This window comes from Poecile atricapillus, chromosome 1 (genome assembly GCF_030490865.1).
Source record: "Poecile atricapillus isolate bPoeAtr1 chromosome 1, bPoeAtr1.hap1, whole genome shotgun sequence".
NCBI classification, from domain to species: domain Eukaryota; kingdom Metazoa; phylum Chordata; class Aves; order Passeriformes; family Paridae; genus Poecile; species Poecile atricapillus.
Genome location: NC_081249.1, coordinates 94,898,104 through 94,912,319, shown reverse-complemented (window position 1 = coordinate 94,912,319; position 14,216 = coordinate 94,898,104).

Genomic DNA, 14,216 nt, shown 5'->3' with positions numbered 1-14,216 from the left:
CTCACACAGTCAAACTAACTTTGTCTTTCTTCCTAATGTTACACAGGTTTGTTCATCACATAGTTTTTCAATTTAGGAAATAAGTCTATGCTGTAATGTGGATGTACATACAAAATTGTTGGAAAAAAATTACATAAAACTGGTATATGGATGGATTGCAGTATGTTCTTTCATTACAGATTAGAGGCCTCTCCTCATCAGATCTTGTCTGGAAATGACTGAGACTCATGTGCTTTTAAAGAATCCACTAAATAGTAGGTGAGCAAGTGACAACTTACACTAATTGAAATTCATATGTAGTACTTAGGAGACTTTTAATTAGCTCTATTGTTATATAAAGCAATAATAAAGACAAAGGCATGGAAGACTGGAGCATTTTCAAAGACTCAGGAATACCTTGGAATGAAGGTTTTTGATCTGTTCTTAGGTCTAACACTCAGTAGTAGTTTAACAACAGATGTAGCACTCAGTTTCTGTGTCAGTTTACTCATTATGTGATGATATGCAAGATTTATCAATACCTAGTTTCTGGGGTTATCATAAAGTATTAAAAATGTTCATTATGTAACCAGACACTCTCAGGTAGGAAAGCCTGTCTAAATGTTAGGCTTTGACAGCTAGTGGTAGTGAAAGTCAAGGCTATTGACCCTTGGAAATCATAAAATACTGCAAAAGGTGTCTCCACTTGGAAACAGAAAAAAAAATACCACTTTCTTTACAATTGATTTTTTCCCCCCCATTTTGAAGGAAAAAAAAAGGTTCAGATATTTTGTTTATTTAAAACACATACTAGTTTCTCTGGGAATTTTATTACTGAACATTTTCCAGGCTACATCCAAGAATTTAAGAATAGTTGTTGCCCCTTGGTACAGAGAGTAGATTTGGTAAACCATGACCCTGCCACCTTGAGCAAGGGTTCTTTGGGCTTTCTGGCTCCTAAAAAATGCTTGTGTTCATATGCTTTGGAGCTGTGCAATGATGTCTGCTTCCCTTTGGGATAGGGACCCCAGAGCTTTCTTCATGTGAAATGACAGAACACATGGTCTGTCCTGGGGCCAGGCTACACGTCTCATGCATGGCCTGCAGATGCAGATAGATGGGGTGTCATGGTTTTCCCTGCTGGCTCTGTGTCAGGGGCAGCAGAAGCCCTGAGAAACCAGATTAAAATCACAACTCTCCTCTCCTTGACAGAGCATATCCCTCTGACATCCTAATGTTGTCTGGTGTCCTGTTGAAGCCTTGGGACATTCTCAGCTTGTAGGTGTTTTGTGGGAGCCTGTTGGAGTCTCCTGAGGGTCTGTTTAGCCAGGAGGAATGAACTGGGCCCAGAATCAAGCAAAGCTCTTGGCAACTGTGACACTTCTATATGGAATTTTTGTCTGAGGGGATCACAGTTGCCTTTGTTAGGAGCAATGTGTCCAGCTGTAATTACAGTTTTGGGATGGTGCAGCTTTGAGTCATTGTGCAAATCTCTGTTAGACCAACTTGAGGCCAGCTCTGCAGACACTGCCCAGCTCAGCAGCAGGTCCTTAGCATTTGTCTCTCCATGCTGCATTCTTGAGGAGTGTTGCTAGAGAATAGTCTCAGAGCTCCTGAATTCCCTGAATTCTCTGTGCATTTGTGTGGAAGGAGGAGGCCTGTCCATTTACTTGGTAAGCTTTACAAATGCTTCCCTTTCTTGGAAATGCTTTGGGTGAAAGACACCCAGGTGACACAAGCAACAGTCCTAGGGGTCTCTTGTACCAGAATTCACAGCAGCTCATAGCAAACCCATTTGGTTCTAATAATCTCCTTTGATTTTCTGTAGTCTGCTAATCAATTGATAATATAAGGAAATGAAGAAAAACGGGGTCTGACTTGATTGAAAATGAGAGAATAACTAGTTATCTTAGCATTGATTACATAAATGAACATGGAGGTGAGATTTAAACATTGGTAAACTCTGGCAAACAGATGGAATGAGTATTTCAAATAAGACCTGTCTTTGTGCTTAGTAGAAAACATCCTATTTATACTGATGCTCATTTTCTGATTCAGGAGGGAGATTAAATTGTTTCCTGATCTGAGCTGGGCAAGTGCATGACACAAGGCAGGCACAGATTGAATTTCTGCCTTGCATATGGCATCCCACCTTCTCCACTGTGAAAGGGATAAGGGTTGTGAAGATTGCTATAGAAACAATACTGGCATCTTTACTGTTCCAGCCTTTGGCTACTTTTTGGCTACTTTTCCTTATTCACCAGCTGGTGACCGCAGAGGCCATTCCCATGTTTAAAGTAACTTGGTTTTATTACCAAGTATAATGGTATTGAGACGATCTGGACTGAGAGGCCTAGATGTCCTCTCCCTACAGAATGGTTCCATCCTGAACACTTTCAAAACTAGATTTTCTTCTCAGGATTTACCTTAGTTCTAATGGGTACCAGCAGAGCAAGAAAGGAAATTAATTGAGGTCCTTGTTACCTGAAGTATGGCTTAGGAAAGCACCCAAAGGAGTTTATGAAGCACAGGAGAAGCTGAGTGTTTGGAATTTCAATTCATCCAGAGAGTGATTGTGTAGGGAGGCCAGTTTTGGGCCCTAAGCTTGGTCTAGGTCTTCCAGTGAGGTCCAAAAGTTTTGGCCTGGATAGGTGCCCATGACCTGGCCTAAAGCACTCCTTTCATGTTGAACAGATGTTTCCACAGCTCCCTGTTGCTACTCCTCTACAGATAGCATGGGAGTAGTACATGCTTCTTGTTTTTTAGCCATATATCAGTTCCTTGGCTATTAGCAGAATTCTTCATGATTTCATATGTAGCTTATGTAGTGTCAATTGTTACGAGGGATTCTTTTACATCACTAGCAGTAGTCCAAGATGTTTTAAAGTCTGTAAATAAACCATTCATGATGAACGTGCAGCATGATTGGATACATTCTGTGTTTACCTTGTCATATCACATGTGGGATCTACTGCTGTTTCAGTGGAAAACTCCCCTGCTGAATAGTTAAAAAGCAAAACTGAGCTTTTGATGACACAAGGACCATTTGCATTGTGTGGTTAAGGAGAATTTTTCTTAAACTCACCTTAGCAAGTAAAGCTAGCAGAGAATTTTTTCTGGTGTAATAATGGCTTTGTGAAGACCCTGATGAAAGGACTGTGCAACTCTGCATCCCAGGAAAACACAGGAGATGCAAATAGTCACTGTGCCTCCCCTAGCAAGGCTGAGCTTCACTAGCTATTTCAAGTGGAGTATGCCTGCAGCAGTCTGTTTGGATGCTTGGATTTCTTGAAACCTTTTAATTTGAAATCAGACAGATGTTTTCAAAATTAAAACCAAAGTGATTTAACAGATAATTTTGTAACCTGTGGGTTTAAACTGCAGGAATATGTCCATTAGCTAAATTGAAAGTTAATAGAGCATTTGTCTTACACAAATGAATCTGGCCTACAGTAAGGAGGGACATTCCTTTGCCTGTCTGGAAGGGGTTTATAACAGGATTACAGTTAGCTCTGTAACTCTAGCTGATTTGATCTGAGGCCAGGAAAGAGAGATGGAGCAGCTCACATAAAAACGCAATCTCATACAGTATTATTTCATTCTTGGCAGTTCTTTTTCCTTCTTGTCTTACCTAGCTGTAATGTGGAGGATCACTGACTCCACTCTGACTGTACTACCCTGTATTTGGAGTCTTGAAAGAAAGATGTTATGAATCTTGTGTGGTACTGCTTGCCTGACCCCCCAGGAGCAGAAGCAGAAAGGCACTAATTCATACAGTGCTGAATAAATCCATGAGAAAACCTGGCAGAGAAAAGGAGCTAAAGGTTAGTTGATCTGAACAATCTCAACACACACCACCTGTCTGCTCCCCCCTCCCCCTACCAGATTTGAACCAGCTCTTCTGAAGCCTAGAAGTGCTTTCCAGTAACCCACTGTATCAGCAAAAGAAATAATTCCTATGGGAATAAACAGGTAAGGCAGCCGTGATTTTTGTCAGTCAAAATTACTGGGCCAAATTTTGCATATCCTCCATTTGTATTCTGTTAAATTACTGCTGCCATCAAAAGGAATAATTTTTCTGGAGTCAAAGGACAGTGATGTCATGGTGCTGCTGGACTGAGTATGTCTGGACCTGTTTACTACTTGACTACGAGAGGACCAGCAACACTTGTCTGTCACATCAGTGAGAAAGGAGCCATGACTTGTGTTTGCCAAGTGAAAAAATCACACCAAATGATTAGCCAGAAGGACCCAAAATCACAGCTGAACTGTTAGACAAGAATTAGAGAAATAAACAGCACTGCACGATTTGTCTGTATGATTTACATTTTAAAAAGATGGTCTGGCAGCATTTTTAGGAGACTTAAAAAATGTTTTTGTCTGTGTTCATTGTACTCTGGAAAGCTCTCACCATCCTTTTTCCTCCCTCAGTGCTGCCTGTGAGGATGGCTCTTTGGGTAAGAACAAGCCCCAGATGGCAGCAGGTTGATGGGATGGCCCAGCAGAAAGGGAGCCATCCTTGAGCCCTAAGAAGTAGCTTTGCTTATTCCAGCAGAAGTACAGGATAGGGCTCTTTTTGTTTATTTTGGAACATTGAGGGTAGGTAGGTATTGTCCATGGCAAATTTAATCTGAAATAATAAAAGAGGGGAGAAACTCTAGCATAAGGCTGCAACCTTTTAGTAAACTGAATTAATGCTCTACTCCAGGTGTCGTTTTCTGATGGTGGGCTTAGACTACAGTAGGACAGACTGCCCACCTCTCCTTTGATGCTGTTCTATATATAAGGTTTAGAGTTTAGATTCCCCAAAGGATCTTAGTACATTTAGCACCTTTTTCAAAGTTGTAAGGAAACAGTTGTAGCTCAGTTGATTTATAAAATATATGTTTTTAATTGACTTCTAGAATTGCAAACTTCCTAGGTTTTAGGATGTCCTTTTCCTATTTTGTTTACTGAGTTCCCTAAGCTAATTATGTTACAGTCAGTTCAAAGCAGCCATATAGATACCCTGTGCAGCTCTTAAACATTTGCTGAAAGGTAGAACAGGTGGCTGGGTAGCAGGTGGTCACAAATAATCCTTTACTGTATTAAGTTAGGATTCAAACATGCAGCTAAATTGTCCTGTCTCTCCTTTCCCCGCTCTTCTGTGAAGATGGTGTCTGTGGGTTTTTCTGAGGACAGTGCTTGGTGGGCATCATGACATTGTGAACACTGCAGCAAACAAGATAATTTCCACAATTGTTATCTGAGTAAAAATGAGGTTTTGTTGGACCTTCCCCCAACCACCTTCTGTTCATTGTGGCTTCTCTGTTCTGTATTTTCCCCTCCATTAGCCCCATTTCGCCAGCCCACAACTTTGTCATGGGTGTAAATGTCAAGTGGCTTTAAAAATGAATCAGAACACAATTTCTGTAACCCTGGAACATCGGATTTTCTCCACCTCTGTATTTGCCCTCTAAAATGCTCTCTGTAATTACTTGGTATGGGCTAAGTTGGACTAATTACTAATGAATAAGCGTAAAGTGAATTACTGGAACTTATTTGGTTCCTCAGACAGATTTCAGACTTCTCACATATTTTTCCTTAGTTGTAACAGCTAATATGTTTAGTACCTCATCCCACACCATATTAGCATCAATGCCAGGATTTTTGGGGGTTTCCAAGAATACTCATTTCTCATTTGGTCTCAAATTAGACCAAAATACAAACTTTATAAAAACAAATTTTACTTCATTTTCCAGGAGTCTTTGTAACTTAGTTCATTTCCTAACCTTTAAGGATATTTTATATTAAAAGTTATATTAGCTATAAATGTTATGTTAAATTATAAATACACAATTGAAATTTAAAGGTAAATATTATTTTAAAATTTAAATATTAACTATAAATACAAATGTAGATAGATGAAACAATTAAATCTTTCAGGATTTTTGTGGCATTTACTATTCATATTGCCAACCCAATAGATTGCCAAGGTGAAAATGAATTTATAAAATGTTTTGGTCTACCTGAGACTTTTTTTTAGTTTCAGCAAAATCTTAACTATAAAATGTCATCTTCAGTTGTGTGAGCAGGATTTCTTACTGGAGTGAAATAATACAATTTTGTGGCTTCAAGGAGCTGTTTTGGTTTTATTCAATGAGCTTGGATTTACTCAAAGGGCTCTGGAGGAGTTAATTTTTTCATCTAATTAGCAATGGCCAGTATGATAGACACACCCCTCCTCACACGATGTGGTTACAGCCGGATGACTCTGAGCCTTGTTCAGAGTTGTTAATTCACAGAAAGCAGATGTGTAGGTTTGAATGCAGCCCATGTTTGTTCAGAAGCTTCCTTGCTGCCTAGTGATTTCCAGTTGCAAGTAGTTTAGTGTGCACATGGTGAATTTGTGCCGTGTTTAGTCACTTGCTGGAGGTTTGTTCTGTCGCTTATGAATTGGTTTAAGAGTGACCGTGGCACTCAGAGTGCTGTTGGGGTTGGGTATATCTACAGGAATATGCATAGCCTTGGGAGTTGGTTTAGAAGGGATTATGGCCCTGAGGGTACATTTGAGGAAGCCTTTGTAGCTCAGCCAGAGAGTGGGAATGCTAATGGATCCTTATGAATCCATCTGGAAGATAATATGGTCTTGGGACAAGTATCAGGAGTGGGCGTGGTCTCTGGAAAAAGTGCAGTCTTTGATGCATTTGCCCTTTGTGTATGTTGGGAGTGACATATACTGCTCTGCTGGAAGGTCTTTTTTTTGACCTTTCATCTGATATTTCCATGGCAACTTGCTCCCACTGAAGATCAGTCCTCACATAGTTCTTGTGGTGTGCTGGGTAAGGAACCTGCAGAAATGATACCAGGCTGCACTTCTGATTCCTAATCCAAGATTTGCTAGAAATGCTTTAATGGGACCTTTTAAGTATGTTTGTCATCACACATTCTGTAAAAATCAGACAGCAATATTAATTAACTGTTCATACATTGAGCATAACTCTATCTGTATTATTAGTACATATAATTATGGTCATGTGCACTGTCTGGACAGTTGATGTTTCTGCATGCAACTGTGAACAACTCTGGGAGATCTCACATGCAGAAAATAGCTGGAGAAGTGTTGGTGAAAGGGTAACTAAGCTAAAGGATAAAAGTACCTGTCCAAAAGCATTATTTGTACTTAGGAAACAAGTATGTTTATGGAGCAGCACTAAGTACTGCTGGTAGGAACATCTCAAAATGTTCTCCCAAGGACAGACCAATGTTTACATAGAATGAAATCTGTGCTCCTTTTTCTCCAAGCAGTGGTTTTATTTTTGGTGCCAACTTCCAGTGTTCTACAGCACCCATAACTTGTGTAAGCACAGCAGCTCAGCTCCATAAAGAAAGGTTGGTTTGTCTTTAGGTATCCAAAAATAGAAGCCATCCCCTCCTCTCCCTGGGGTGCAGTTTTGAAAGGAATGAAGTGTAACAGTCAGAAGACCAACGGCTTTGTTCTGAGAGCTAGGGAAGTCATGGTGATCCCAATCATTATTCCTCTCTTCCCCAGACAGGTGTGTTCTGCAGAGGGAACACACCATGGCAGAGAAGAGAGTCTGGGCAGCTCTTACCAAGAAACCCCAAGTATCTGTGAGCATGTTCTAGCTCATGCTGCAATTATCAACCTTGTAAGATAAACTGGAAAATGACATGAGCACCAAGGTCCACATCTATAATTTCTTTTCTCCTTTTTTCTCCTGTCATTCACTTTTCTGATTTCTTGTCTTTTCACCCTCTATCTGCCTCCCACACTTATTTGGCACTACTGTTTTTCCCTGTTGTTCCCTTTCCATTTCTTCTTTCCATGACAGGACCAATCCATCTCCCCTCTTTTTTCTCCTTGCAATTATTTTTCCTCTTAAAAGCTATTGCTGCCTCCTGTGCCTTTAACACTGGCTTTTTAGAAAAAAACCAAACTTGCCTCCAACAACAGATTCCTTGAAAAATATCCAAACAACATAGTCTCCTAGGCATGTTTTTTTTGTCTTTATCAGTTAGTTTTTGGCAACATCTCTCTTCTTTAGTGTGTTAGTCAATAGAACTATTAGCTACCTTGGTTACACTTCTAAGCCTTGTCACCTCTGCATAGCCCTGGTACTTAGCAACAGAAAAACCTCAGGGTATTTTTCTACAGACTTTCTCCTGCATCTCTCTCCCCACATGACAATGTTTATAGCGGATTATCCCTCACCAAAACCAGAATTATTTGGCTCTGAAAAACTACTAACAGTGCTGCAAACAAGGCAGATCAGCTATAGACCTCTTCAGAAAAACACTGTGAATAAGCAGCAGCAAAAACAGTGGCAGTAACCTCAGTTATTCAGTAACCTCAGAGTGCAAGGGTCACTTCATGAAATGTTAGAGGTGTCCTTTGGTTTTGCTTTCCCATATTATGTGAATGTGGTTTTTTGTGCTTTAATCTAAGTCTACACCTAAGGTTTTTTTCCTGTTTGTTAATCTGCACATCACATGAGAGCTTCAGCAGCAGGTGTGGTCTCTGAATGTGAGGCTGTATCAATGCTGTAAATAGTAGGCAATGGTAGTCTAAAGGTATTGACTGTACAAAGTCAGGAGTAAGACTTTGTTATATAAATCACTTGTACCCATTTGTCTTGAATGCTGTTTTTGTTTCCTAAACCAACAAATTTTGTGTATCCTCACATCTATTACACAAGTGGCAGTAAGCTAAGATTCCAACAAAAAAGGTTTGAGATACGTTGTCAGAAAGCTGACAGACTGATAAATGAGGTTACTAGAAGATTAGGCCTATATAGGCAAGAAAATGGTAAATAAGAGGTGAAAGACAAGTATGAAAGGGAAAAAGGGAAAGACTGCACCTTAAAATGGCTTGGGAATCTTCATAAAATTCCATTAACCCATGCAGCTCATTGGCATAAAGCATCAATGACATTAAAAGACATTATGTATATGGCCTCCTGACGTCACAGTTACAGGAGAGAAAATAAGAGATTTCTGAGGTGCAGGAACTCTCCTTGCATTAAGTGGAAGTCCACCACTAAGATGAATATTTTGTTAGGTAAGTTATGCTGTAGCTGCCTTCAACAGAATTTCTTGCTGTTTTGATCAGAGGATTCACTTCTGTGTGAGAATGAATTCTAAACTCACCAGACTGACGGTGCAACGTGGTTGGGAATTCTTGTCTTCCTATCGGACTAGAAATTTGTGTCTCACTCTATGCACAGTGGCTGTGGTGTGAGTTTTGCTGCTTGTGGCTTCTGTGTTAAGGCAGAAAAGAAAGTGGTAAAAATGAGCATCATTTCACTGAGTATATGTACTGTTGTTAATTTTTAAGATCGTGGTTTTGGCAAAAAACAAAGTGGAGTAGTGGGCACTGGGCATAGGTAGAAGATTTAAATTCTGGTGACAAACAACTATGTCTTTCCTGTCCATTATTTGTTAGTAGCCACCATGGGAAGGCATTTCCTGTTCAAATCCTGTTGTTGCTGAAGTTCTCTAAAATATGTTTTATTTTAGTCAGCTTTAACTTATCTCCTTTTCTGCTTACTGTGCTGTCTACATTTTGAATGTGGTACATGAAGGGCCCCACAGAATCACAGAATATCACTTTTTGGCCAACAGACCAATGACAAGATCACACATCAAAGGAAAGGCCAGTTTAATTAATGGGAATAAGGTACCCCCATCATAATGGCTGTGTATGCCAGTGGTTATTCTCCCCAAGCAGCTCTAGGAGAGGTACCACACATCCCTTCTGTGGGGTGGAGCTTCTCCAAAGCTTAGTGCTTTCTGCTGACTCCAGGGAGCCCTGGCTGATACCACAGCTTGCCTGGGCTGGCTAAGGGAAAGCACAGAAGATGTGCTCTCTCCTGGAGAACATCACCACCACCACAAGCCAACTCATGAATCCTGCTTTTGGACAGGAACTCTGTTAGGCAGCCACAGGGAAGTCTGTGGGCTTCGAAGCAAAACACATTTTAAGAGTTTGCAAATATGTTCATGTAATTCCAGACCGTCATCTGAAGTCCTGAGAGCTCTTGAATTGTTTCTGAGATGCAAAATACCACCTAGCTACAGTTCTACTAAAACCTGTAGCTGTAAACACAAAGCTTATTCCAAGGTTTTTTGAGTGATAACTGTTTCTTATGTCTCTAGTTTAATAAAGACACATTTTTGTAACTTTCATTCACTGCAACTAGTCACAATGGGGAGGAATCAACCAATCTGAGTTTAAAGAATGAAGTTTACCCCAGCTGTTTTTCTCCAATTGGATGATTTTTCATTTTAAAAGTTAAATCTGAGCCCATAAAGATATGCCTTAGAGTAACTTTTTTATAATTAGATAATGAACTGTATCCAGTAATTACCACTTCACTTTTTTCCAGTGTAATAAAAATCTTGAAATGGAGATCTGCAATATTTTGCCAGATTAGTTGCTTAACTCATTTGGCAGCTCCTACAACAGGTCCTTCTGAGCAGACAAGGCTTCCCTTATGAGAGATACTGATGCTAGAAGGCCTTTATAAATCAAACCTGAACCAGACAGCACCTCATGAAAAGCACCCCAGGGACAGTACCATGTGAATTGGCAACCCATAGCATGGCAATTCCTGTTTAGGGTTTATTTATAGGCAGGTTTTGACCCTGGAGGTTGACTGGAGCCCTAACAGTCATTTTCATCTCACGTTGCATGGAGAGGCTCTGAAGAATTATCACTTGAGGGGTTTTGTGTGAGTCAGTGTTGTTCCACTGGGAAATACCAGAGTGACTTGCTAATGGCTTGAGAGAAGTGGGCATGTTAGAGGTGACAACACAGTGGATGTTAGACAGCAGAGAGGAGGAAACAAGTAGATCTTTTCCCCACTGAGGAGGCTATAAAAATCTTGTCTTGAACATGTGTCCATTTGTGTGTAATGATGTTCTTGTGTAAGCTTACCATCTCTCTTTTCAACACCGATCTCTCAGAGAGGCTCCAAGTCTTAGTCTTATAACAGTAATGGTTCTTGAGAAAACTGTAGACCGAGAGTGGAACCAAAAGGCTCAGAAACCCAGAGAAAACAAAAGACCAGATTTGTTTCAGTTACTTTTTCTAAATAGCTTTTGAGGTGTTTTTTTCCTTGAGTTTTTAGAACTTAATGCAAGAAAAATTCAATATGATACATAATACTCAGCCCAAATCAAATTATAGACACTACACAAAGATGAACAATAAATCATTAGGAGAGCAGGACATGAGCTTGTATTTTTGGAGTCCTTTCCTTGTGCCTTGGTGACAAGAGCAGCCACTTCCTTTGCATAACAAACATGTAATAATTTGGTCTGGACTCTTTTGTTCTAAGCCACACAGATGGGAAGGAAAAACAAAACTTCCAGGAAGGAGCCTGCTGTGCACCCTGGTTTTTGTGCTGTTCCTAAAAGTAGAGGCTGTATGCAGGCCTTAAACCAGAACATGCTCTGCAAAAATCTCAAATGAGCCTCACAAAGCTAAAAGGTTCATTTAGATTGCAATCCCATATTGGGTTTGGAATAGTTATTTGCTGTTGCACACAACAGTAAATGGGAGGCAAGGTAAACCATGACATAACAGTAGAATACTTGTTAAATCTTCTATGCAGTTTCTGTAGGAGTTGTCTTGGTAGGTCTCTTCCCTTGTCTCAGATCCTCTAACCAAACTAAAAGCTGTGGGCGGATAGATAGCAAGAGGTGGTAAAAGACAGACAGAAATAGCTCCCAGCATGAGAAAAGCCCATTGTGGCCATGGACACCCACAGCAGTAAGGGCAGTCAGAGGTGCCCTTGGAACAGGCCAGGTGTTATTGCAGGAAGGCCCCTAGAATTTCCTGTTCCCTGGGACGTGCAACAGTGATGGTGCTGATCACAGAACACTCCACAGAGAGCTTTATAGTGCTGTACAAATCGTGCCCAGCTAAAATTTGTGTTCTGAGTGACACTGGCAAGTATCTGCAGATGAGTAATTTCAGATGTTTTCAGTTTGTTCATACCCACATCTTCGCTAGTGTAAGAGTATAGTTGAGGGCTTCCAGGTTTATGGCACTTCTTCCAAGCTTCTTTTCCTCAGGTGAATAGAGACTTAGTGCACATGCAGTGCAGAGATGAAAACTTAAGGGAGCTGCTAAAAGAATATGATTTATTAAGGACTTAGTGGCAGTCACCACATACCACTTCCTGCTGAAATGACTCCTTGTCTCCCCTTTTCTATTTTTACCCTCTTATCCCTCACCTTTTCCTGTACTCACTTGCCATAAAATTTTAAATAGCATCTTCTCTACCAAATCCCAATAGTTTGGATTAAGTAGTCAATTAATTTGACATTTAGAATATAAGGTTTAGCTTTCTAAAATGCATGTACTGCATTTTTCCACAGGAATGAGAGAAGAAAATATTTGTGTTTGCTAAATTAACATGTCTTACTTGTTATATCATGCACCAGTATTTGGCAGAATAGAATCACTGATGTACAGAGGTGCCCAGTCCTCCTCCATTTTCTTCTTCCCATGAAGGGTTTTGAGCAACCTGTTAAAATAGGTGATCTGCTGATGAAAATCTTCAGCATAAAGCAAAGCACAAAAGGTAGCCAGGAGTTATATAAAAAAACCAAGCCAAAACAAAACCAAAAAATCTCCAAAAGCCAAGGAATAACCCTGACTGGGCGCTAGGGATTGAAAGATGTGTTAGCAGTTTCCAGGAAAGCTGATGGTCCTTGTAAACCTTTAACTTTCCAGTTCCTTAATTATAAATAAGTAGTTAAAAGAAGACAGCAGGAGCTGTGCAAAGTCACTGCCTAGGAAGAATTACTGCTTTGAATTGGCTGCAATCTAGCAAAGGTTGAGCAAGAAGGGAAATGGTGACCATGAGTCTCAGGCTCTCTACCTCACTTGGGCAAGAAATGTTGGGTAGTCAGGAGCTGGGAGAATATCAGTTCAACCACAGCCCCAAATCTTCAAGTGTACCATAGACCCTAAGCCTAATTTTTGTGGCTAATATTTTGTTTTTAAGAGGGTTTTTCTGTTTTGTAGGTGTTTCCTAAGGATGTTGGAAAGACCGGGACTGTGGCTCTTACTTGCCTCCAACACAGGAGCAGCACTCTGGCTCTTCATTTTGCACTTTCCTTTAGTGCTTGTGTGTATGAAAAGGAGGTTTAATCAGGTTTTCCGTTCTTTCTTTGAGAGCCTTAGGGAACAGTGCTGGGGAGAAACAGTGCTATTACACATAAGCTTCCACATTATCCACAGCTAGAGTTGACAAAAATAGCACACAACTGGGACCACAGCAAGGCCTGAGTTAAGGAGCAGGGAAAGACAGAGAAGTTCCTGGAATTTAATGATGAAGTAGGAAGAGATACTGAGAGCCCTGATCACCAATAGTAATTAACTGTCAAGGAATGTACAAAGATCTCTACAGATCTTGCAAGGTATAACAAACAAGGAGTAATTGTTAAGTAGGATGATTCACTTTTAAAAATTATTAATCATTCTATGAATTTTGATGAGGATGAACAGATATAAAGTATTAATTGCCATATGATGGTTAATATAGCCTCAGGTTGTGAAAGTCCTAATTTAAAAAAAAATTATATTCACTTTAGCAAGATTCATTCCAGGATATGATACAATTAAGTATGAGAATTGGCATTAAAATTCTGCCTGCAAAAAGTTTGGGTCCTGGATGAATTTGTTCTGTCAGAGTTGATGATATTTATGTGTGAACATTTACCATAAAAATGCTTTTATAGGGGACCTGGTTTTGTAGTGTACAAATACCCTGGTGATGCTGAGGGGAACAGAAATATTCTGTTGTATATAATATGAGGGTCTGGGGCCTTGAGATCAGCAATTCGAAGTTAATGAATACAGTTGATATAATGCCATACTCCAGTAACATCTGTCAACATTTTTTTCTACCTGTAAAGCTCTCCTTACAAAGTTTGTAGCAGACTGTTTTTCTCTAGGCTTGTTGATATCTAGAACTTCAGTAAAGAATCATAACTCCCTCTAACAGAGATTCAGTATCCTGCCTTGGTCTGTTCTGTAGTGCAACACATACAGTCATCCTTCTTTTCCCTGCCTTGGTAATAGCACTATTTAAAAAAACTGTCCTGCATAGTGGAAACTAAATCTGTTTCCCCACACAGGACTGAGCTCTGACAAAATGTGAGCCACGAGAGAGAAATTCTGTCTAAAGGCTTGACCAAAGCAGGGAACTGTAAAGACTGGCTTT